The sequence below is a fragment of the Panthera uncia genome (assembly GCF_023721935.1).
Source record: "Panthera uncia isolate 11264 chromosome D3 unlocalized genomic scaffold, Puncia_PCG_1.0 HiC_scaffold_8, whole genome shotgun sequence".
Taxonomy (NCBI): domain Eukaryota; kingdom Metazoa; phylum Chordata; class Mammalia; order Carnivora; family Felidae; genus Panthera; species Panthera uncia.
The window spans coordinates 6,891,876-6,916,337 of NW_026057586.1; the positions used below are offsets into that span (position 1 = coordinate 6,891,876).

General features: G+C 36.2%; 1 long non-coding RNA gene across 1 annotated transcript; it reads left to right on the top strand.

Moving 5' to 3' along the window:
• Nucleotides 1–773: 773 nt before the first annotated feature.
• LOC125914379 (uncharacterized) lies at nucleotides 774–14,198 on the top strand. The gene is made up of 3 exons (XR_007455286.1): nucleotides 774–1,086; nucleotides 11,677–11,893; nucleotides 14,047–14,198. It is a non-coding gene; the product is annotated as an uncharacterized LOC125914379 (long non-coding RNA).
• Nucleotides 14,199–24,462: the final 10,264 nt, after the last annotated feature.

Sequence of the window (24,462 nt, forward strand, 5' to 3'; positions counted from 1 at the left end):
GAGATCATGCCTGAGCCAAAATCAAGAATCGGAAGCTTAACCGACTGAGCCACCAGGTGCCCAAGCCATGTATTATTCTCTAAGATGCTCCTCAGAAACCTCTCTCTTTAGATATGAGAGGTTCACATCCAATTACTCTATTGAATAAGTATTTGTAAAATTTATATATAATTTTTTATCTGAAAATTGGTATACCAATTGGCACTTTTGTAAGTACTTAGGATGTATTGGGGGAAAGAAAGAAAGAAAGAAAGAAAGAAAGAAAGAAAGAAAGAAAGAAAGGAAGGAAGAAAGAAAAAAAGAGAAAGAAAGAGAGAAAGAAAGAGAGAAAGAAAGAAAGAGAAAGAGAAAGAGAAAGAGAAAGAAAGAAAGAAAGAAAGAAAGAAAAAAGATCTCTACTCTCATGAACCCTACATTCTACAGGGAAAGGCAGAAAACCGAAATTAAAAAGGATAAATCAGTCAATTGTGCATCATTTTACAATATGAAAATAATTGTAGAAAAGAAAAAGAAAAAAATAGATGTGATTAAGGCTAGAGAGAGCCAAGATTTCCTAGCTTTGTAAATGAAGAATAATCAGATAAATTACATGTTTGCAGGCAACTTATTTTGGCATATGATGCAAGGGACAGCAATGGGAAGGATCAAACATGGAAGGAAGGAAACTCAGTCCAGATGCCAAGCCAAGTGCCTTCCAAAGAGTCCTGTAGAGCAAATGTCAGCATCGTCCACTCAAGGAGCCCGTGGAGGGAACGCTTGGGCACCGGCTCCGTCACACACTGGAAAGGGACGTTCCCTGAGATGTGGTGTCCCACACTCCCAAGTGCATCTGCACAGTTGAGTTGGGTTGCACCTGTTTCTCAGGATGAAGCGGAAGGCACCCACCAAGAGTGAATGTCGCAGACACACAGTGCCCTCAGATAAAGCGGCACCCAGCCGGTTGCCACAGCAACGGCTGGAGCAAAAGGAGGGGGAGAGGAATCTGGGCATGCCCAGTACACTAGGATTGTGGAGGCTGTGATTTAAAGGCGACGGTTTTATGTGTGTCTCACTCAACAAGGAGATGTGATCAAAGGCTTCAATTAGGTAAGAGAAGTAGTGATACAAATACACAGAGGAAGAGATTCAGTCGGAGGCGACAGCCCGCACAAAGGTTGAACGGTTTTGATCAGCAGCAGGGAGCCTAGTGAGGTTGGACTTAAGTAAATCAGTGGGTGACTTACTGGCCAGAATGGGGCCCTACGAATAGGGTTCTGATCAAATAAGGCTCTGTTGGGCTACTGTAAGAATTTACACTTATATTCTAAGTGAATTAGGAAGGCAGTTAAGGCTTTTTCAGATAAAACATAACACGGGTTTGCCTTATTTTAGAAATCAAACTTGAATCTTGAAATAAGAGCAGATTCGCATGCAATTGTTACTAATAATACAAGAGATCTTGTCTACCCTTCGCCTAAGTCCTCTACTATCAACATCCTGCAAAACTTATACGATATCACAACGAGGATGATATGCTGCTTAAAAGCCACTGATTTTATTCCTATTTCCCCACTGTAATTGCAGTCATTTACGTGTGTGTACGTCTGTGCATTTAGTTCCACGCAACTTTGTCATGAGCGTAGTCAAGGTACAGAACGGCTCTATCGGCACAGAAATCCCTTGTATCACCCTTTTGCCATCACACCAATCTCCCTTACTCCTCGTCCATCCCTCGTCCTGACCCTTGGCGACCACTCATCTGTTCTCCACTTATAGAGCTGTGTGATTTCCAGCATATCGTAGAAGTGGAGTCAGGCAGTGAGTATCCTCTTGAGATGGCATTTTTTCTTTCTTTCTTGAATTGAGCATAATTTTCTTGAGAGCTGTTGGACAGTACGTCAACCCTGCATCGATGGGCAGAACCCCATACTATGGCTGTGTCCCGGTCTGTTTACCCATTCGCCTGTTAGCGGAAGTATGGGTGCTTTCTAGGTCAGAACTATTATGAATAAAGCTGCTCCAAGCATTCATTCACAGGTTTTTGCATGAACATGAGTTTTCGCTTTTCTGGGATGAAGGCCCAAGAGTGCAACTGCTTGGACATATGGTTACATGTATGTGTCTTTTGTAAGGAGCTTCGAAACTGCTTCCAAAGAGGCTGTCCTATTTTATGTCACCACTATCAATGTACAAAGGAGACAGTTTCTCCGCAGTATGTAGTGTTGTTGCTGTTTTTATTTTACCCCTTCTGATTGGTGAGCAGTGATGTGTCACCGTGTTTTTAAAAACGGGGTTATGGAGACATAATTCAGAGGATTTTGTCAGTGCTGCTTTATTAAAAAATCCTTTTAAATATTAGAAAACTAATCGCTTTAAAATGAAACTTTGTGAAATGTTGCCACCTACATCAGTGTCTACTGCTTAATTTCATTCTGAAATACCATACAGATATCGCCTAAAGGAATAAACTATATAGAGAACAAATGACTCTCCAGTTAGACTTATGTGTCTTCATTTAAAAAGCTTTAATTAAAAATCTTTATGGATTACGGTAGGGACATTATATTCTGAAACATTTCTTTAAAAGACTTTGATTTATGGACCCAGGTTGGGATCTGAAATGAGACTACACCAGGAGGGGCAATTCACTGAAGCATCTGGTCATCTGATTCTAGTGCAGTCTCCAGGCTTTTAATTACGATCTAATAGTGCAAACGGGGATTCGGATGGACTGTCTACATGTCAGATTTGCAGTAAGTGAACAGAGAAAGAGATGCATTCTCTGCCTGAGAAATGTGAGAAGTCACTCTCAGACATATTAAATGTCCTACATACCTTATCTTATCAGATTGAATCCTGCCGGATCAGAGAAAATACCATCAACCCACACTTAGGATATGCATTTCTACCAACAACTCCCATTCTTAAAGGCAAACAATTTTCTAACTGGTAAATTTTCTGGTTGTCATTTAATGAGGGAGCCAGTGGCATGGTTTCCATGACACAGCTGCTCTGGAATGCGTTTTCATAATTTTTTTATTCTATCTTGCAGATTCCTTGATGGCCTGAGAAAACACTGCTGACAAATTTTTTTGTGTGTACTTCTGAAATAAGACTGTATTTAGCATTTTCCTGGCTACTCCTCAATTTTACCTGGTGTAAATATGCATTAAGAAAGTGAACAAATATCTTAAAATATCCTCGAAGGAGCCCTGAATAGCAGGGGTGTTAGGATTTAATAAGTCTGAAGAAACTGGTCATCACATAACTTTGATCAAGAGAAGTAACATGGATGGAATGTCTTTGACATGCTAAGTACTGCCAGTAGATTTTATACCTAAAAGTACAAACTCACTTTAACTCTTATGACCTCTTTATTTTTATGTGATGATGCATTACAGTGAAGTAAAAGTATTAATGAGAATAGGCTCCTAATGTAAGGAAATATAATGATATCCCCAGTTTTAAACTTGGAAACAGCAGATGCCATTCTGAGAAATTCTGCAAAACCATATGTAATGCTTAAATAAGTGAAAAAAAATTGAAAAAGCAAAACATAAATATTATTTGTATTCTTAAGCTTATTTGTTTACTGGGGGGGGGGAGGGGCAGAGAGAGGGAGAGAGAGAATCCCAAACAGTCTCCACAGTGCCAGCGTGGAGCCCAGTGTGGGGCCCAAACTCACGAACCATGAGATCAAGACCCGAGCTGATAGCTATACGCAGATGCTTAACTGACTGAGCTACCCAGGTGCCCCAATGTTCTTTGTTTTTTACATTAAAATAGACCAGTGGAAAATTGTTCCATTAGAATATTCCCATAAGTCTTTTCATTACAAATGTTTCCTTAGACATTTGCACACAAGAGCCATGTTTTCACTTTTGAACTCGGCCTTCTACTCCTACGTCACTGAATAGTGATATGTATCTGACCTCTACCAGACCAATCAAGTGACTTCTCCAAGTGTTTGTAAATAGAATGCAGTCTGCTGATTGCTTGTATGAGGAAACTTCAGGCTGGTTTCCTTCCAACTAATGATGGAAAATTAAGGGTAGACCACTTAGTAGGACAGTTAAGGTTTTATTGTTATTATTGCTATTGCTGTTGTTTTAGTGTTTGTTGTTTGTTTTTCTGTTTAGGGAGCTGACTTTCTAGGACATCCCAGCCCACTCGACCTAATCATATATAAAACTAGTCATGAGTATGTGTCTGAAATCTAATGCACTGATTCGTAACCCTCATTTTAAATTGGAATCATCAAATGATCTTTACAATCTATCAGCATCTGGGCAGCACCGGTGAGCAAGTTTAATCTCTGAGAGAAGTGCCCAGATACCAGTACATTTTAAAAATTGTTCAGACAATTCCTTTTTGAGCACCAGTGGCCTAGCCATTGATTTGATGGTCACTTGCAAAGTGAATGGTAAGTAAGTGTGTGAGCATCCCTTTTTGTGCCATCAAATATTATGCTGGCCTTTCAGAAAAGGTATAAGAAAATACTTGATGCAGGTTAAAGTGAAAGAACAGACCAGAAGATGCGTGTAGCAAGCAGTGGAAAGGATCAGAGACGAAGGGAGAGGAAAAGAACAAAACAAACAGGAGATATGGTACCCTAGAAGTTAAGGGTAAAAGAAAGGGTTGATTTTACTGTGAGGTCAGGAGAAATGAGAGTAACTTTCCAAGTTGATTGGACTGATTCAATTAACTCAGAACAATCTGATGCAGACAGAACCTGGCTGAACTCTTGGGCAAGGGGGCCCCTGCCCTGAGCTCCATGCTTTGAAGAGCCCCACACATTACAAATGTACTTACACAAAGGGGATTCAAAATCACATGAGCATATCTGTCCCTCAGAAAGTGGCTGGATTCGAGTGTAGACGAGGCCTTAGGTAGGACAGCAGTGCATTCATCCATCATACCAGGGACGAGGGAAGTCATGTGACTAGGTTAACAGATTTGCAGTTAAAAACCTGTGGAGGTTTGTTTTCTGATTGCTTTGGGTTTGTTTTTAATGAAATAATTAGTAAATGAAGTAATCATTAAGAATCAAAAGTACTGAATGTTTCAGAGCTTCCATAACAAATGAACTAAAATTTGCTTCAAAACTCCATGTTCTATTAGTATAGTCACTGAAGAATCGATAAGAATGACTGAGAAGTCACATATGTAGCTTGAAAGAGTAGAGCCAAAAAATACAGGCCAGACTGATAGGGATCAAACCAGGGGGAATGTCACATCTCTCCAGCTGGCACTTCCCAGGTGATGCCAGGCTTATCTGGTATCCATTTGTATAAGGATTATTAAGCTTTACATAAAAGGTGAACACTGGAAGATAGGACATATAACCGTCACGAGAGGACCCAGTTAGTCTAACTACAGTATCAGATTAGTAGTGCTCTAGTGAGACAGAATTCTGAAAGGAACAGAGACTCTAGAGAGTAAATTACAATGATACTATAAAGAAGGATCATCATCATCATCATCATCACTGGGGAAAAGAAGAAAGGGAGAAGTTGGGGTGAGGAGGAAAAGGAGGATGATGAAGAAAGAAGGCTGGGTGGCCGAAGGACTGCAAGAAGGAAAGCCCACCTTTCTGCTATACCATCCACTCTGCACCGTTATTTGAGAGAACAAGGGACTTACTCTGTGTTTGAACAGGTACGCTGCTGAGACTATCGTTAGAACAGTTCACACACTGGAACACTCCAGCAGTAAACATGGAGCGAAGGATCGTTACGTTAAAATCTTAATGAGTATTATCCCGTTCCCAAAACAAAATGATGTGTTTGGTCCTATTCTGATGTCCCTTTTACAGACGGACATTAGAGAGCTGGATATCTTCCCAAGGTTATCTGCTTGTGGAAACCGAGTTTAGAATCAAGAGCTAATCACGGCCAGGTAGCATCGGGATGCCGTCCCCTCCCATCTAACCATAGACCGGTCCTGCAGTTAACTTCCAGAGAGAGAAACCGGGAGAAGAAAAATAAATAAGCACTGGGGTTTTTTTGACATAGAAACACTGAAGAAGGCATAAGAACCTACAAAACAAGGTGGATAAAATACTGAAGGCAAACTGCCTACCTTACACTGTGCCTGAAACCGAGACCCGCTTGCACCTAATGTGGCTCTCTACCCAGATGCATACACAAATAACCACAGGCCAGTCAGAAACACTTGTGAACAAGTGTTTTCATTAAAATGTATTCACCTGATGAAACCTTCTAAAGCTGAAGAAAATGAGAGCTGAGTAGAATATACAATTGGGAACAATGACAATGAAATGGACTATTTTGAAGAATAATTACTTATGATAATTTAGTTTAACACAATATGTTCCATCAGCAAATATTTTCATAGGCATGCTATTATTTATCTTCTCTGAAATGCCTGTCTCATTGTAAGTATAAAATAGTCAGATATATGGAGTGAATTTAAAGATTAGCAGTTAGATGTCTGACCTTGAAATTTATAGATTATAGACTGTTGAAGGTATATTTTAATTTATACAAAAATGAAGTATTTAAGACACCTCTAAAGCCAGTCACTTCTCATATACAATCTTACTATTCCAAAGAAGAATGTGAATAATAGGTCTTTAATGAACATGACATTCTTAATACTTAATAATCATAGGTATATATTACATATATAACAATTTATATTAAATCAAATAAATTTTTCTAGTCCCTTAACTGGATGACACTAATAGCAAGATATAAGATATTAAAGTAAGTGCCCGCAGAGAAAGAGCATAACAGAGGAGGTACTGAAAATATTAGGCAAATTCATTTTCATTTACAGGATGCTTTTCAAATTTGTCTCCTCATTTATGTATAAATGGAACATTTTGTTGACTACGGAAATAAATTACTTTCTATTAAGTAATATTTCATTACTTAGCAAATATAATCTCCTGTACCAAATTTGCAGGTTTCATAATGTTCAAATATATAATGTAAACAAGAAGACAGCCAAAACATGATATTCTAAACCCTTAAAATAAGGTGAAAATAATCTTAGATAGAATGTAAAATTTAACAGGGTCAAATACAAAGTCCTCATTGTCTCCTTCCTCCCAACTTGTTCCTAAATTCTGAAACATCACGTGCCCTATTGTACAGTCTGGATAACCTTACATGTCCCAGCCTCCTGTCATTATATCAGGAATAGACTGAGGAGCCATATGGATCCATCCAGAGGCAAGCCTGTGAATGTGCAGTGAGAGCAGAGAGATACTTCCAAAGTAACTATATTCAAACATGTAATCAAGAAGTAACCATCAGAGTAACCTCTCTGAAACTCCTCAGTCCCTATGGCCCGCCCTCCCTGTCACTGCTCTTTTAGATTCTGGTAGTCAGCACAGGTGTCTGTATTTGCAACTAACTTTACACAATTTAAGAAATTATTATGTAAAGAAAATTAAAAAAAAAAAAAAACAAGAAATTAAATTTGATAGCCGTCACTGCGAACAAATTTGCAAGATTCGGGTCACAAAATTTGTGAGATAACATATAAAATGAGAACATTTCTATGCTAAGCTACTATAAGCAGAGAGTAATTTAATATGAGTATAAATAATAAAAATACACTCCAGAGGAGTAGGCTAATTCAATAATATATTTTACAATCTCTAACAGAATGGTAAATGTATTTATATCTATGGAATTAGTATTGTGGAAAATAGAAAAAGAAAGTGATTAGTAAAGAGACAGCAAGAAACATAAAGACATATAAAATATGTGAGACAATAAAAAATATAAAACTGATAATAATATAGACAATGTAATACTAAATATGATCCCTATGATTATCAGAATCATTTAGGGGCGCTGGGTGACTCAGTCAGTTAAGTGTCCGACTCTTGATTTCAGCTCAGGTCATAATTTCACCATTGGTGAGTTCAAGCCCCACCGGGCTCTGAGCTGACAGCAAGGAGCCTACCTGGAATTCTGTCTCTGTCTCTGTCTCTGTCTCTGTCTCTCTCTCCTGTCTCTGCCCTTCCCCCACTTTCTCTCTCTCAGAATAAACTTAAAAAAATAAAAAAATATATTTAAAAAATCATTTAAAAAACATAGGTCATGCACTTTTCAAGAACATATGTAACTTTGTCCATAACTGGCCGTATGTCGGTTTAGAAAGCAAACCATAGATTAAAAAGGAACGCTATTGTTCAGTGTATGCTCTCTGACCCTGGTGGGAAAAGAGAACGGGCAATTAAAAAAAGGGTGAGGGATCTTGAAGCATTAGAAAAAAATCAAGTTATTTCTAAATGACCAATAGAACAAAATAAAAAAGGAGTCACAAAAGTTAGAAAACATTTTAACCTGAATCTTAATAAAAATACATTAAAGCCTATACATGTAGGTAAACAGTTGCTTAGAAATCAAGAGCCTTAATGTCAAAAAGTTCTAAAATCAATGATCTAAAATTCCATTTCAAGAATCTCAAAAGGAATAGGTGAGCAGATTTAAGCAATAAAGCGAAATAATAGTAGAAATCAATAAAATTTACATCATAAAATAGAAAAGTGAGGAATAGTTTTTGTAAATATTAATTAATTTGATAAACCCAACTAATACTGTTCGAATATAAAATAGAAACCATGGGCACTCAGCTCAGTTGGAAAAGCATGAGACTCTTAATATAGAAAGAACCCCACCTCACAAAAATCAGGCATACTACAGATACTAAGGAAATATCATGATCAACTTTGAATCAACGAGTTTGAAAGTGAAAATAAGATGACTAAATACTTTGAAAAACATAACTTATAACTTTACAAAAGAATAAGTAGATTTTAAGATAATTTAATATGTTAATAAAATAAAATTGGTTATTAAAAACTTTCTTAGAATGAACAGTTCAAGCTCCAGCAACTTCATCAGCCATTTTACCAATTTTGAAAAGTAATCCAATATTGGGGAAGAGGGAAAATGGGGGATGGGCACCGAGGAGGGCACTTGTTGGGATGAGCCCTGGGTGTTGTATAGAAGCCAATGTGACAATAAATCATATTCATAAAGAAAGTAATCCATATTATTCAAATATTTGAAGAGGACAGAAAAAGGGACATTTTCCAACCCATTTTATGTAAGTTTTAACCTTAATAAATCAAACATCAAATCCTTAATTCAAATCAAATCCAAAATCTCAATATCAAATCCTGACAAGGACATTGCAACAACAACAAAGGGCAGATTCCTCCATGATAAATATAGATGTAAAATCTTGACCAAAATATTAGCAGATCAAATCTAGTGATGTAGAAACTCAAAATCCATCATGAGAAATTGGAGTGTATGGCAGGAATAGAAAAATGCTTTGACATTTGAAAGCCAATTGATATAATTTAGAACATTAACAGGAAAAAAGGGAAAAAAATAATGTATTCTTACCTCAACAGAAGTGCTGCTGTTAGCATTCATTGTAGGGAACTTCTTTAATATAATAAATAGGTATCTGAAAAGGAAAAACAAACAAAAAAATACTTCAATGATTCATAATTAAGGATTAATTAAATCATTTTCCCTTGGTGGGAGGAAACACTTATACACCCTATTGCTATTTCTATCTAGCATTATATTGGATATCTTTCCCAGGGAAATAAGACAAGCAAAAAAAAAGAAAAAAAAATAGAAAAATAAGCATAGGAAATAAAAAACATATTTTTGGAGGCTATGATTGTCTACAGAGAAAATCCAAACAAACTATACACTAATAGTAATTCTATTAGTAATTCTATTTATAATTAGTAATTCTATTAATAATAGCGAACTTAAAAGCTCTTGATAAATCATATCTAAGTAAAAATTCAATTGTCCAAAGACAGAGAATTTATATGAAATCTCATGGCAACCACAAAGAAAAATATCTATAGTAGATATGTTTTTTTTAAAGATAAGGCTAATAATATCACTACCAAAAAAAATCAGATAAGCTATGAAGTGAATGTTTGTGCCACTCAAAATTATATGTGCAATCCTAATGTTCAATTTGACAGCATTAGGAAGTGAGGTCTCTGGGAAATGCATAGGTCGTGAGGTTGGAGGCTTCATAAATGGGATTAGTGGACTCATAAAAGACCCTGTAGAGTTCCCTAAAGCTAGGTCCTCACCACACACTGAATCCGGCAGCACTTTGGACATCCCAGCCTTGGACTTCGCAGCCTTGGGAACACTGAGAAATAAATGCTTGTTCTTGATCAGCCAACCAGTTTATGATATTTTTGTTCTAACAGCCTGAATGGACTAACTCAGAATTGTAAAAAATCACGACATCATATGGAATATTGGCCTATCTTCGTTAAAGCTTCTTTAAGCAGATGAATACTTAGATGTGATTTTTAAGGAAGATATCACTGGAAAAAGTTCTGTGAATCATTAAGGAATTAATCGAGACCAATAATAAGTATATATAGGTGCTAGTTTAAGTCATGGAAGTGAATGAGATTAATCAAGAAAAGTAGATAAGTGAGATGAACAAATGCACGAAACATCTTAACTGGCCTCTCCTCAAGGGCGGCACACTCTTTTTCACGTGTAGTATTTCATGAACAGAGGTAAAATGGCAACAGGCTAAATTGCTGTCCACCAGAAATTACTCAGGTAAATATGACTTCCTTTTGCATTTTGTTCGAAGTGGTCCAGGAAAAGTGACTCAGAATTTTGGGTTTCCTTTATCTATTCAAAGATAAGTGTAAGATTCTTTGTCTTCTGCTAAATTTTTGCCCCAGTTTTATTTATTACTAAAAAATAAAAATTGTATGTATGTGTGTGTGTGTGTGTGTATATATATATATATATATACACATATATATGGTATACAACGTACTTTGATATATGTATACATTATGGAAGGGTGGAGCTAATTAATATATCTGACACCTCATTTTATATATTGTGAGAACATATAGTGGTGAGAACACTTGGTATCTACTCTCAGCAAATTTCAAGTATACATTATTACATACAGTCCCCTTGCTGTACATTAGGTCTCCAGAACTTATACATCTTATAACTGAAAGTCTATATACCCTTTGACCAAATTCTCCCCATTTTCGCCATCCCCCAACCTCTTAAAACCACCACATTTAAGTGGAATCATACAGTATTTGTCTGTCTCTGACTTATTCCAATTAGCATAATATCCTCCAGATTCATTAGCAAATGACAGGATTTCCTTCTTTCACTAGGCATGGTTACATGAGTGCTGAGTTCTATCTATCCTCTCTCAGCTTTGCATTTTCCTTCTACATACTGCTGTCTGTGGCATCAGGGATGTAAGCCTATCAAAAAATAAAACCAAATGAACAAGCAAACAAGCAAACAAAACAAAAAGCAACGATAACTAAACTCTTTCCCTGCACGCTCATGAGTGAGCTGACTCTCTCACACATCCTGCCAATGGAGGTTTATGAGAAAAAGGAAGGAGTAAAGAAAGGAAGCATCATTTATCCTTTTGTTCCTAGTGATTCCCGTGTTAGTAACAGAAGCATTGAGGGACTCGATGGTGACCCCAGGGGTCTGGGCTCTCAGCAGGAGAGTGGACCCCCATTTTCAGATCACTGGTGATGTTCTTCTAATAGCAGCTGTGCTGAAAACTGGGACCTCCAGCAGTTTAACGGTCCATGTGGGCTGAGTTTCCATCCAAGCTGTAAAAGTTTCATGATCTTTGATAACAACTCTCTTTTTAATTTAGCTCCTCCAGGCCTTTCCAACTCAGTTGTAACCAACTCCTATGTGAAAATTGCCTGGATTAGAAATATCTACAGTAGTTTTTATTTTCCTGACTGGACTCCAACTGATTAAAGAACAATGAGGCAGAGCAACACCAATTCCAATCAGTAATTTTACATCGGGGACTCAAATACTGAATTAAATTAGAATATGCATACTTCATATGTGATCTCAATTCAGTAAGTACTATTTCCATTGTTGTTATTAGTGGTCATTATCCTTGTCATCCTAGTTATAGAAATTAGCTTAAAATGACTTTTTAATTCATGTAATTTTTCTTTTTGTAGATTATCATTTTTTATTAAGATTTAATATCGGAATGTTTACATCTTTTCAAATGATGTATTCCTAAGTACACTGTTTCCTGAAAACTGTCCTAGATCCTAGACCATGTAGTTTGATAGATTTCAGGATGTAGGGGTTTCCTAGGGTTAAAGAGCTTTAATTTGAATCCTTAAATTTATGTGGTGCTTGGGTGGCTCAGTTGGTTAAGTGCCTGACACTCGGCTCAGGTCATGATCTCATGGTTCCTGAGCTCGAGCTCCGTGTCAGGATCTGTGCTGACAGCTCAGAACCTGGAGCCTGCTTTGGATTCTGTGTTTCCCTCTCTCTCTGCCCCTCCACTGCTCGTGCACGCTCTCGCTCTCTCTCTCTCTCAAAAATAAACATTAAAAAAAAATTGAATCCTTACATTTTCCTCAACAGAGGCTAAAAGTAGAGACTACATATTTCCTTACCTGTTTATGTAGAACTTTAAAGTTCTCTGTAGTTAAAAATTAACATATTCATTAAGTTCTTCCTCCCAAGAAACATCAAGGGAAGGAAAATGATATATTAATTTCTGTGCATCTAAAATAAATGTTCAAATTTCTGGATTTGCCCTAAAAATAATCAGTTCAAGTTGACCACTTATTTTTGTATTATTTATATAGATATGAATGTGGATATAGATACTCATCTCACCCTGAAATAGTTTAAGTGATTAAAAATCAAGATTTCTAGTTTCCCAGGACAACAAAAATAATCAAAAAGCAGTATGTTGAAGAAAACTCAAGTAAGAAAGTTACCATTTATAAAAAGAGTAATTAAATGACAAATTCGATATACTTCTTGCAGGATTTCAAACTTGGGCTTTTATTCTGTCACACAGACAGAATTTTTAAGAAGTCAAACATCAGAAAATGTTTGCTTTCTAACATAAATTTGGCAAAACACTCAAATCTAGCTCAACTTTATAGCAAATATGCCTTGCAAATTGTGTAATGGGTTATCTTCAGGGGCCAGGCCCAAGGCATATTTGATACCCAAATATTGTCAGTGCTAGATATTAAGAGGAATATTTAGGTGTCCAAAAGGAGAAAAGCTAAAACCAGTGTTCCAGATGATAGGTTATTGTGAATGCTTGTTTCTGTCACAAAATACACCTGACTACAAGACTAGGAGGCTAATAAAAATGGCCATATGAATCTTCATAAATCAAAACACATTTATTTCTCTTGCAAGGGTTTTTGGTTTTGTTTTTGTATTTGTTGTTTTTGCTGTTAGGGCAGGCCTACTGCAAATGAAACCCATTAAAACCTGGGGCATTGTTAATATTAGACCATATACAGTAAGAACGTTGCATATAACATGTGAGAAAGTCCTTCCACTGACTTAAATGTCTGGTAAGCTTATGCAAACATTTTATTACTGAGCATTGCCAAACGTGGACATTTATTACTGCGGACGTAACAAATGGCCTAGAAAATACATTTATGGACAACTTGCTTAGTCCTGAAACCTAAGACATTTTAGGTCTAAAAAAAAAAAAAAAAAAAGCCAACTGCTAATGCTATTGTACCCTTGAAGGCAGAAAGTGGAGTTTATGGAGGGTGAAATAAGAGTTACTGAATGCTGCAGCTTGACTGCTTTTACTACCTAAATGAAATGCAAAAGAGCTTGGTAGGGAACTCAAGAGTGAATAAAGGTGCCTAGGCTGTAAGAGGTTTTTAGGAATTTCAGGCAATGATCTCAATAATGTTTATCCAAATAGGTCATGACATTTCATAAATCAAAATAAATTGATTCATTCCTTTTTATTTCCATGTTAGTCAAGTGGAAATAAGCATTTAAAAAAAAGATCACTGACTCTATATATTTGGTACTTGCAAAATCAGTATATCGCCAAGTTTGTTCATAGAATTCCCTGGATCAGTTAATGGAGTTATGTGGCCATATTTCTAAGGAGGAGTATTCATTTAAAGAATTATAAGGGAAAAAGTAGTATTAAAATATATAAAATCTTAAATAATATAAAATCATTTCTTAATTGGATCAAACACTTGATTTCCAGGTATGCCTCTGCTCTGCACTTTTAAGAGATTTATCACAGAATCAGGATTGCACCAGATTCGTTGACCGCATTTATCGTCAAAGAAACTCGGTTCTCCACAAATGCGTTTCCATTATCAAGAGCAGCGCTTCTTTCAGGCCACTGTATTTGTATTGTATCCTCCTCAATACAAATGACGTACCATTACTTTGATCTCCTTTACTTTTCATCTTTATAGAAGTAGATCCGGTTTTCCTACATGTACCCAAACAACCATTATTGATTTTGGTTCTAACCCTCTTCGATCAAATATGGACTATAATGTATAAAATTACAGTGAACATTTTTGAGCAAGGAAATATAGTAAATTAATCTATGCAATATAGTATAAAAAGGAAAAAAAAAAAACCTTATTTCCAGGTAGTTCTTCACAGAACATATACAAATGGGTTGGGCTTTAGAATTGACACCATAGGGGAGCCTGGATGGCTCAGTCAGTTAAGCCACGGACTCTTAGTTTCGGTTCAGGTCATGATCTCACAGTTAAGGGGTTCGACCCCCACGTCAGGCTCTACACTGAGTGCCAGAGCTGCTTGGGATTCCCTCTCTCCCTCTCTCTCTGCCCCTCTCCTGGACATGTGCACTCTCTCTGTCTCTCTCAAAAAGAAAAAACTTTAAAAAAGAAAAAAATTGACACTTCAGGCGTGCCTGGCTGACTCACTCGGTGCATGCAGCACGTGACCCTTGACCTAGGGGTTGTGGATTCAAGTCCCATATTGTGCGTAAAGATTATTTCAAAATAAAATCTTAAAAAAAATAGAATTGACACTTTATTAGAATGTAATTTTTTTCTCTGTTTAATGATCTTCAAAATAAGGTTTCTTTACAACAGTTCCTTCTTGGAGGAATAAGGAGTTATTGTTTAAGGAGTACAGAGCCTCAGCTTGGAATGATGAAAAAGTTCTGGGGCTGGATGGTGGTGACGGTTAGATTACAATGTGAATGTATCCATGTCATTGGACTGTATACTTAAAGTTAAAATGGTAAATTTTACGTTATGTATATTTTCTCACAATTTAAGAAATAAAACACAGAAAAGTATACCTTTTTATTAAAACAGAGTCTGTAGCTTTTGGAACCACTTTGTTTCACTCCTCATGTCACTCTTGTGACAGTAAAAGATTCTTCTAGTTTTCTTTTTCCCATTGGTTGTGAAAAGAGTTATTAGAAAAAGAGCTATTATCAATTTAAGAGCTATGAGAGTCAAGTACAAGCATTCCGATTCAGAGACCTTTTGAAAAAGTCATATTCGAGGATGCAACACGCATGTCTAGTCATGCCGGAAGATAGCATCTGCAGGAAGGCTGACTTGGCCATGACCAGGGTAGAATGATTTTTTTTTCCCACTCATTAGCAGAGCGATGCCATTTGACTCTATATATAACGTGTCTTAAAATAAAACAGATGTGTCCTGAAGCGAACTGTGTAATTATTGGAAATTATGCTTTCATATTCACTCATTCATACAGACTTTACTAGGAACCAACATTAGGTGATGGGAAACAAGATAAAATAAGGCACAATCATAAAGTCACCACTTCCTGAATGAATATTTTTCTCATAGAAGTAGGTTCATCACACAAAGTCTCTTTTATTTGACACTAATCCTATGGAGATCCCTCACGTACTGCCTCAAGTTTGTGAAAAGGGGAGAACAGTTAGACTTGGCTCACAGGTTATGGTGAGAAGTAAGTGAGATAATGAATATAAATGTTGTCTCATTGTCTGGCACAAATTTACAGTCAACAAACATTAGCTGTTATCTTCATTAGTAGCAGTGTTATTTAATAGGGGATAAAATATCTAGCAGTTTCAGGAAAGAACAGAATCATTAAACTTAAATATTTTTAGCTGAACTATGACACAGGAAATATCTGGCAGAAAATTTTTGACATGGATATTCTCATTTTAGGTAAAAATCTCTCTTAATAGTAATCACAGTTCAAGAGAGACCAAAAACGGAAAAAGAAAATGATAATGGCAGTAAACAGATAAAGACTCAAAGTTAATTGATATGTGCCTAATAAAAGACCTAGAACACTAGCAAAGTTACTTTCTAAAGTTATTTTAAGAAAAAGATCAAACAGAAGATAAATTATTTCAGAATATATTTGTGAATATATGGGGTAAGCGGTAATTTCATTACTGAATGCATACCTAATTATGTAGCTATACCAAGGATAATGACTAATGAATTAATATCAACTAGAGGAAATTGGCTGATGACCTAAGTCAATAGTCCATCCCGGATGTTTTATTAATTCTGCTGTTTAGCACATCCTGTGGGGTTTATCAACTGAATAAACCATTGCTGTCAAATAATTATGTAAGATACAAACATAATCAGAACCTGAAAATAAATGGTAACTTCCAATAATGGCACAAATCTATCAAGATGTAATTATGTGGGTATATATTGCTGGACTTATTTCCACATATTCCCATGAAGAAGTTCAAGGACCCTCAAAAGGTGAAGGATTTACTCTCTGACAACTTATTTATACCGTTAGGGCTGTGACTAGAATCAGTAACGGTACTATCCTTGGGTTATTTTGAGAAATAAAGGAAATATTATCTACAAAATGCCATGTGAGGTCCCAGGCATATAGAAAATATTAAATAATTGTTAAACCTTTCAAGAAGCAGAATGTGAGGGGGAAAAAAGAGCACAATTTTTAGTTGTTTACAGACTCAATATAAGCCAACAATGCAAAGGAGCTACAAAAAATAAAAATAAAATCCCTTCTTTTAACTGCATAAGATAGAATGAGTGAGGTGATAAACACAATTTCTTCTGTAGCGCACAACCCATTAGGAAGTGCCATGTTTTGAGGAGAAAATCGAAAAGTTGGCACATATTTGAAAAAAAAAAAATAATTATCAAAATGGTTATAGGTTCAGACCCCATGAAGTTGAAAGATGCAAAGAATACAATTTGGAGAAGATAATATATCAAAATAAAAAGTATGTTTAAAAAAAAAAAAACTTCCCTATGAATGTTTATTTTTGACCACACACTGAATTTCTTTTCTTTCTAAAGTGAGCAAATTACGTGTAGACGGTATAGATGAACAGACTATAGTTTAAGACAAGTAACTTTTTAAATAGATACCAGTTATCTCATTGACGTTGCATAGGATTTGGAATGTACCATATCATGATTTATACTAAAATAATGACTCAAACTATCAGGAAGATAGAGCTGTCTGAGATACAATGGAAGCTATGAGATTTTTCCAAACCATGAAAAAGAAAAATACACTTACCCCAATACATACCAGGCAGTATTCTTAGACCCTGTAAAATTCTATAGTACTCACAGAATCCAGTTTAAGAATCTTTGACTTAGGTGTCTTTATTGTTTTATTCATTCCAACAGGACATGATATTTTTAAATATCATGATATTTTTTAGATATTATGTGGCAAACACGATTTTAAGTGTTTTGATTTAGAGTTTTATTCTGTTGCTTATTTTTCTACGGGATAAATCCAAGTACACAATAAACAATGTGATTTTACGTGATATACCTGTATTACAATAGTAATAATTTTCCCAAAATTCCACAGCTAATGAAAATATTAAAAAAAATATCCAGGGTTACAGAAGCTTTAATTCTCAAATACCCTCTCTAAAAAGATTGTTTGAAGATTTAGAATAATTTCAGACAAAGCAGGATATTATAGCCAAGGAGTAATAGTACTAAGTTACTAGTATAATAAAAAGAATTCTCAGGCAACGGCTATGCAAAAGAGCTATGTCTCCAAATCAGACATTTCTAATAAAACCAGTTAAAAATTAAGCATATTTTAATATGTATAAATTGTTCAAACAAAATTATTTGTTTCTTTCATTTTTCAAGTTTTTTTAAATTTAAATTCTAGTTATTTAACATATAGCATGATATTTGTTTCAGGAGTAGAATTTAGTGATTCATCACTTACATATAACACCCAGTGCTCATCCCAGCAAGTGGCCTCCTTGGTGCCCATCACCCATTCAGCCCATCACCCCACCATTGCCCATCCAGCAACCCTGTTTGTTCTCTATAGTTAAGAGTCTGTTTTATAGTTTGCCTCCCTCTCTTTTTTTCCATTTCCCTTATGTTCATCTGTTTTGTCTCTTCAATTCTACATATGAGTGAAATCATATGGTATTTGTCTTTCTCTGACTTATTTTGCTTAGCAAATACACTCTAGCTCTATCCACATCATTGTAAATGGCAAGATTTCATTCTTTTTTGATGGCTGAGTAATATTCCATTGCATGTATATAAACCACATCTTCTTTATCCATTCACCAGTCTACGAATATTTAGGCTCTTTCCATAGTTTGGCTATTGTTGATAATGTTGCTATAAACATCAGCATGCATGTTTCAAGTCAACATTTTTGTTTCCTTTGGATAAATACCTAGTGGTACAATTGCTGGGTCATAGAGTAGTTCTATTTTTAATTTTTTGAGGAACCTCCATACTATTTTCCAGAGCGGCTACACCAGTTTGCATTCCCGCCAACAGGGTAAGAGGGTTCCCCTTTCTCTTCACCTTTGCCAACACCTGTTGTTTCCTGTGCTGTTAATTTCAGTCATTCTGACATTTCATTTATAAGAATATCAGAAACTCCAGAAATACCCAAACTCTATAAAATAATTTCCTATTCTTAATCAAATTAAAATTGTGATGTGTTTGTGGAGAATTGTTTTTTAATTCACTATTCTTAGGTATTTATTCTTCCAAACGTTGCTTTAGGTTAGCTTGTCAGGGTCCAGATGTAAAACACGTATTATTATTATTTTTTTAGTTTCACTCATTTATGTATTTTTCAGCTCATTTCAGTTAATACTTGGTGATGTTTGATTGCACGTGGATTGTATACATGGGGAGTGGGGTGGGTCAGACATTCTTAGGAAAGCAAATTGTGCTTATTCGTGTACCCGTTTCTAATGTTTACAAGAAGAGACACACAAAAATTTTACGTGTGGATGGGGATAATGATGAAACCTCTTTTCTGCACACTTGTATCACTATTCCCTCTACTTCCCAGATCAGCCAAGGTTATAGTCTTCTGGGAATATGGATTTCACTATTTTCTTACCCTTTAAATGTGGCTCATAGTGGGTTATGATAAAATGTTAGAAGACAAGATAGCTCACTTATTTTGTCTCAGAGATACAAACCCTATAAACAGACACAGTTATCTTAAGTATATCTGCTTTCGTGCATGTGAATGCAGAATACCAGTAATGGTTAGTGAAAGAAAAAAGGAGAGGGAAAAAGGTTTTGTTCCCCCTCTCTCTTTTCAGATCCTTATAATCACGTAAGGAAAATTTAGATATAAATTTTCTCCGTGACTCCAGTTATTTTTTTTCCAGTCATTCAATTTTTTAATTATATATCTAATACCTTGCGTGATCGCATCTCAAAATTCAAACCTACATTTTCTACTCAAGCCGAGGAATTTGGCAACTCCACCAGAGTGCTTCTATTACGAGTACTTATTATTTATACTCTGACTAATAATGATGGTGTACTAGAGCTAGCTGTGATCTTTCTATCCAATACAAAGCCTTTGATTCGGGGGGAAAAAAAAGAATATAATTACATGGTATGTATTCCAAGAAAACTAGATATTTTTAAACATAAGCAGAAATTAGCTTAAATAATGATAAGTCAGGATACATAGCCTCTTAAAATCTTGTTTTATATTTTGCTTCAAATTTCTTGATCGGAATGCGACAGAATTTCTCGCAAACACAAAGCACGGTCATGCCGCTTGCTGAAATTTTTCCTTTTGACATATCATCAAGTCCTGTGATGTAAGTTTAAATTATCACAGAAAACATATTAAAAGTTGATTTTTTAAACTACAATTCTCCACGGGGCGCCTGGGTGGCTCAGCCGGTTAAGCGTCCGACTTTGGCTCGGGTCATGATCTCACGGTCCGTGAGTTCGAGCCCCGCGTCGGGCTCTGTGCTGACAGCTCAGAGCCTGGAGCCTGTTTCAGATTCTGTGTCTCCCTCTCTCTCTGACCCTCCCCCGTTCATGCTCTGTCTCTGTCTCAAAAATAAATAAACATTAAAAAAATAAATAAAATGAATAAATAAACTACAATTCTCCAGGTTTTTATAAGGCTAAAATCATTACTTCAACAAACATTGTGAGTGCTTAGTCAACAACTGAATGGTTATAGATTGACTTACTATATATACTGGGCACTCTTACAGAAACAGATATGACGTATTTTCTGGGAACCAGGATTTCCTAAACAAGTGGAAAGAGAAATGTACAGCTGAGTGTTTTGAGTAATCTACTGCAATAAAGCTATGAACAGAGCTGTTGTTACACAAAAGAGGGTGGATGTCTGAGTTTGTATGGAAATATTCAACAAAAAAAATGAAACGAGAAAATTAGGTTTTGCTAACTACGAAGAAACTAGGCAGCTGGGTGATTAGGCATTTTGGTCAAGTGTTTAACATGTGGATTTTTTTTGAGGGAGAGCTACAGTTTGAAAACAAGATTCAGGTCAAGCGAGATGTAACAGGTAGATTTGGGAAGTCTAGGAAAGGCGCTGTATAGAAGATGCCGAGAAACTTAAATTGTGTGAAATCAGTTGAAGCTTACAGCAGTGTGCTAGTAAGTGGGGCCTGGTACGAGCTACAATTCCACAGGGTATTAGACTCAGAACATTCACAGACTTAAGAGAATACTGATGTCGGTTCCTATTTGTCTTAATCTAGTAACCGGAAACTTCTTGAGTAAAGCACCCTGACATTAATCTATAACCTGTCCTCCCTGCAAAACTCTTCAGAGAATTATGGTAAATCATAAGGCTTATATGCCCTCATTAAAGTTCACATGCCCCACACTAAAACACTTGATTAATTTATAACGAGGAAAAATACAGATTAACTAACCTTGTTAAGGGAAATTATGAAGTTTTATTTCAGCTAAAATGCCTTCTCGTGGCAATGAAGAACGTCTACTCCTTAAGGTGAAGATTAAAACCTTCCTCCCTTGGATTCTTTGAGGTAAATGAGGCCGGAGAAAAATAAACTGTAAGAACTTGAGAAGGCTTTATTCCGTAGGTCGGCTTGGTTTGCCTCTTCTAGCTTGGTGGAAGAAAAACTGTACATACATTTCTTTAAAATATTAAAATAAATCTGGGGCACCTGGGTGGCTCAGTCATTTAAGTGTCTGACTCTTGAATTTGGCTCAGGTCACAGTCTTATAGTTTGTTAGTTCAAACCCTGTGTCGGGCTCCAAGCTGAGTGTGGAGCCTGCTTGGGATTCTCTCTGTCCCTTTGTCTCTGCCCCTCCCCTACTCACTCATGCGCGTGCACGCTCTCTCGCTCTCTCTCTAAATAAAGAAACTTTAAAAAATAAATAGGGGCACCTGGGTGGCTCAGTCGGTTAGTCGTCTGACTTGCACTCAGGTCACAATCTCACAGTTCGTGAGTTCGAGCCCCGCATCAGGCTCTGTGCTGACAGCTCAGAGCCTGGAGCCTGCTTCAGATTCTGTGTCTCCCTCTCTCTCTGCCCCTCCCTGCTCGTGCTCTGTCAGTCTCTCCCAAAAGTAAATAAACATTAAATAATAAATATGTAAAATAAATCCATATCGTAATTAGCAAAACACTACAGCGCTATAGAAGTCATATGTATCTCCTATGTTTTGGGTATACTATGTAAGCAGGAGTCTTTCTCAACTTTAGTATGTGTAAATTGACTTGTTTCTTTATAATCATACAATATTTCTTTTTCTTCAAGTTCTCTATTGATAAACTTTTCTTTTTCTTCTTTTTATAAACATTTTCTCTTTTTCCCTCTTTCCTCCTCCTCCTTCTGTTCTTCTTTTTTTTTTTTTTTTTTTTTTTTTGACCAAATTCAGTTTTTATTCACTTGTTTGAGTAGTCTGCTTTGGTGTGTTTGTTTCTTGTCAGCCACTCCAAACAATACTTTAATAAACTTCCTTATACAAATACACTTACATATGGGGGCTGTTATTTTTGTACAAGGTAGTCACAAAATGTTGATCACAAAATGAATTTGTTTTACAAGATGCACTTTTAATTTTAAAAGGACTGCAATGTAATTTTTCACAAATAGCAGTCACGATCCACACTTCCTTTAGAACTATGTGAGAAGCAATGGATCTTACAGAGTTTTTCTTTTCCTTATTGATCAGTTTGATACATGAACATATATACTGATTTGCTTTTGCTGAATTACTAAAGGGATACAGTTTTTACTTATCTTGATTGGGCATTTAAAACTATTGAACAGTGATTTGCCAATTCATGGGCTTTGCTCATTTTATTTTATGGTTTGTGCCCCCACCTCCCTAGTTAACTTTATATTATAAATATTAACATTTTTTCCTTTTTTAGGAGTAATGTTTTTCCTGAAACAAGTTTGGAGAAATTTTAGTCCTCGTTTATGATGCATTAGATACGTATGCTACAGATGTCAGTCTTCAAATTCCTGGCTATCTGGTGCCCTATCCTTATTGTTGTAAGCTCCTCAAATATATGAAAAAGTACTTAATTTTTTTTTTATTTTTTTTTAGTTTATTTATTGAGAGAGAGTGAGTGCAAACATGAGCTGAGGAGGGGCACAGGGAGAGAGGGAGAGAGAGAATCCCCAGCGGGCTCTGCACTGTCAGCCCAGAGCCCCATGCAGGGGCTGGAACTCAGGAATGGTGGGATCATGACATGAGTTGAAATCAAGAGTAGGAGTTGAATGGACTGAGCCACCCAGGGGGCCCCTGCTGTTTTTTGCTTTTGTGTTTTTTTTTTTTTAAACTCTCACTCTCTTGCTTTCTCTCACAATCTGTCCCACCCACACTCCTTTTCAACTCAGTGAACTGGTCATTACTTACTCGTCTTAAGTAAAAAACTCAAGACTTCTCTTGACACAACTCTTTCCTCACCCCGTATATGATCAGCTAACTCTAAAACGTAGCCTGACTGCCTCCGTGCTCAGATGTTACATCAGATGTTACATCCCAGTACATCATCAGATGTTACATCATCAGATCTTACGTCCCAGTAGGTGGGTCTTCCTGTGTCACCCAGTACCACCAGGCCTGCCTTCTCATTCCCACACCGGACAACAGCACCCTCCTAATCATTTCAAATGCCCTGTGTTTATTTCTTTCCTTTTGATGTTACAATGTCAGGTGACCACAGATAACTAATATGTTAAGTGCAATTTTTAATTCCTATTGCAAAATAATATTTAGCCATAATAGTTACTCATTAAATATTTATTGAATGTGGATCCCCTAGGATTTTTTGCATACAGGATCATGAATCTACTGCGTGTGTGTGTATGCGTGTGTGTGTATGCGTGTGTATGTACAGAAAGGGCAAGGTTTCAGAGAGATACTAATTTGAGTTTTAAAAATTCTTCTGTGCACTTTAAATCTGAGCAACTATCTTTCTTTAAGACAATTTTTACCCACTAACTATTAATATAGTGCTGGCCCAGGTCTTTCCTCTAAATTACCATAATATGCATATTTGACCTCCTCTTCCTGATTACTATGTATGGGAGTTAAATTATATACATTTAATTTCACATATAATTTTATCATGTTACATGTGATAAATATATTAAAGATAATAATTCTGATTTCTTAACCTGATACTGTGTTAAATCTATTTCATTTATGGTAATATCATGAGCTCCATCATCCCAAACATTAGTTATCTCTTTAGCTGCATCTAATCTATGTTGAAGTATGCTTGAAGGTTTGTTCTACTCAAATGCCATTGACAGAAATGGATCAGTCTTCACGTACCCTCACCTAACCGTTTCATGTTTATGTTTCTCCTTGGGGTCCAAAGAGACAGCTATCCTGTTTTTGGTTGTGGCTATGTCATTTTACTTTTGCTTTTTATCATTTTGCTGTTATTTTGATAATGAATATATTATTACGTAGTGACTAGGTCAGAACGGGATCCTCCAAGTATAAACTCACAAAAGACATCTTGAACAGAAATTTAAAGAGAACCTTTGATAATCTACATGTGTTAAAAATTGAATTGTGTTCCCCAAAATATGCTGAAGCCCTAACTCCCAGTATTGTGAAGGGGACCTTGGAAATAGGCTCTTGGCAGATAGATGATCAAGTTAAGCTGAAGTCATTAGGGTGAGCCCTAATCCAGTATGACCATGTCCCTATAAAAAGGGGGAAATTTGACCACATAGACAAATAAGCACATATGGAATGGCATATGAAAAAGAAAGTAGAATGAGGCATCTAAAAGCCAATCATATATCAAAGATTGCTAGAAAACCACCTTAAGCTAGAGGATAGGCATGGAACACATTTTCCCTCACAGATTTCAGAAGGAACTAACTCTACCAACACTTAG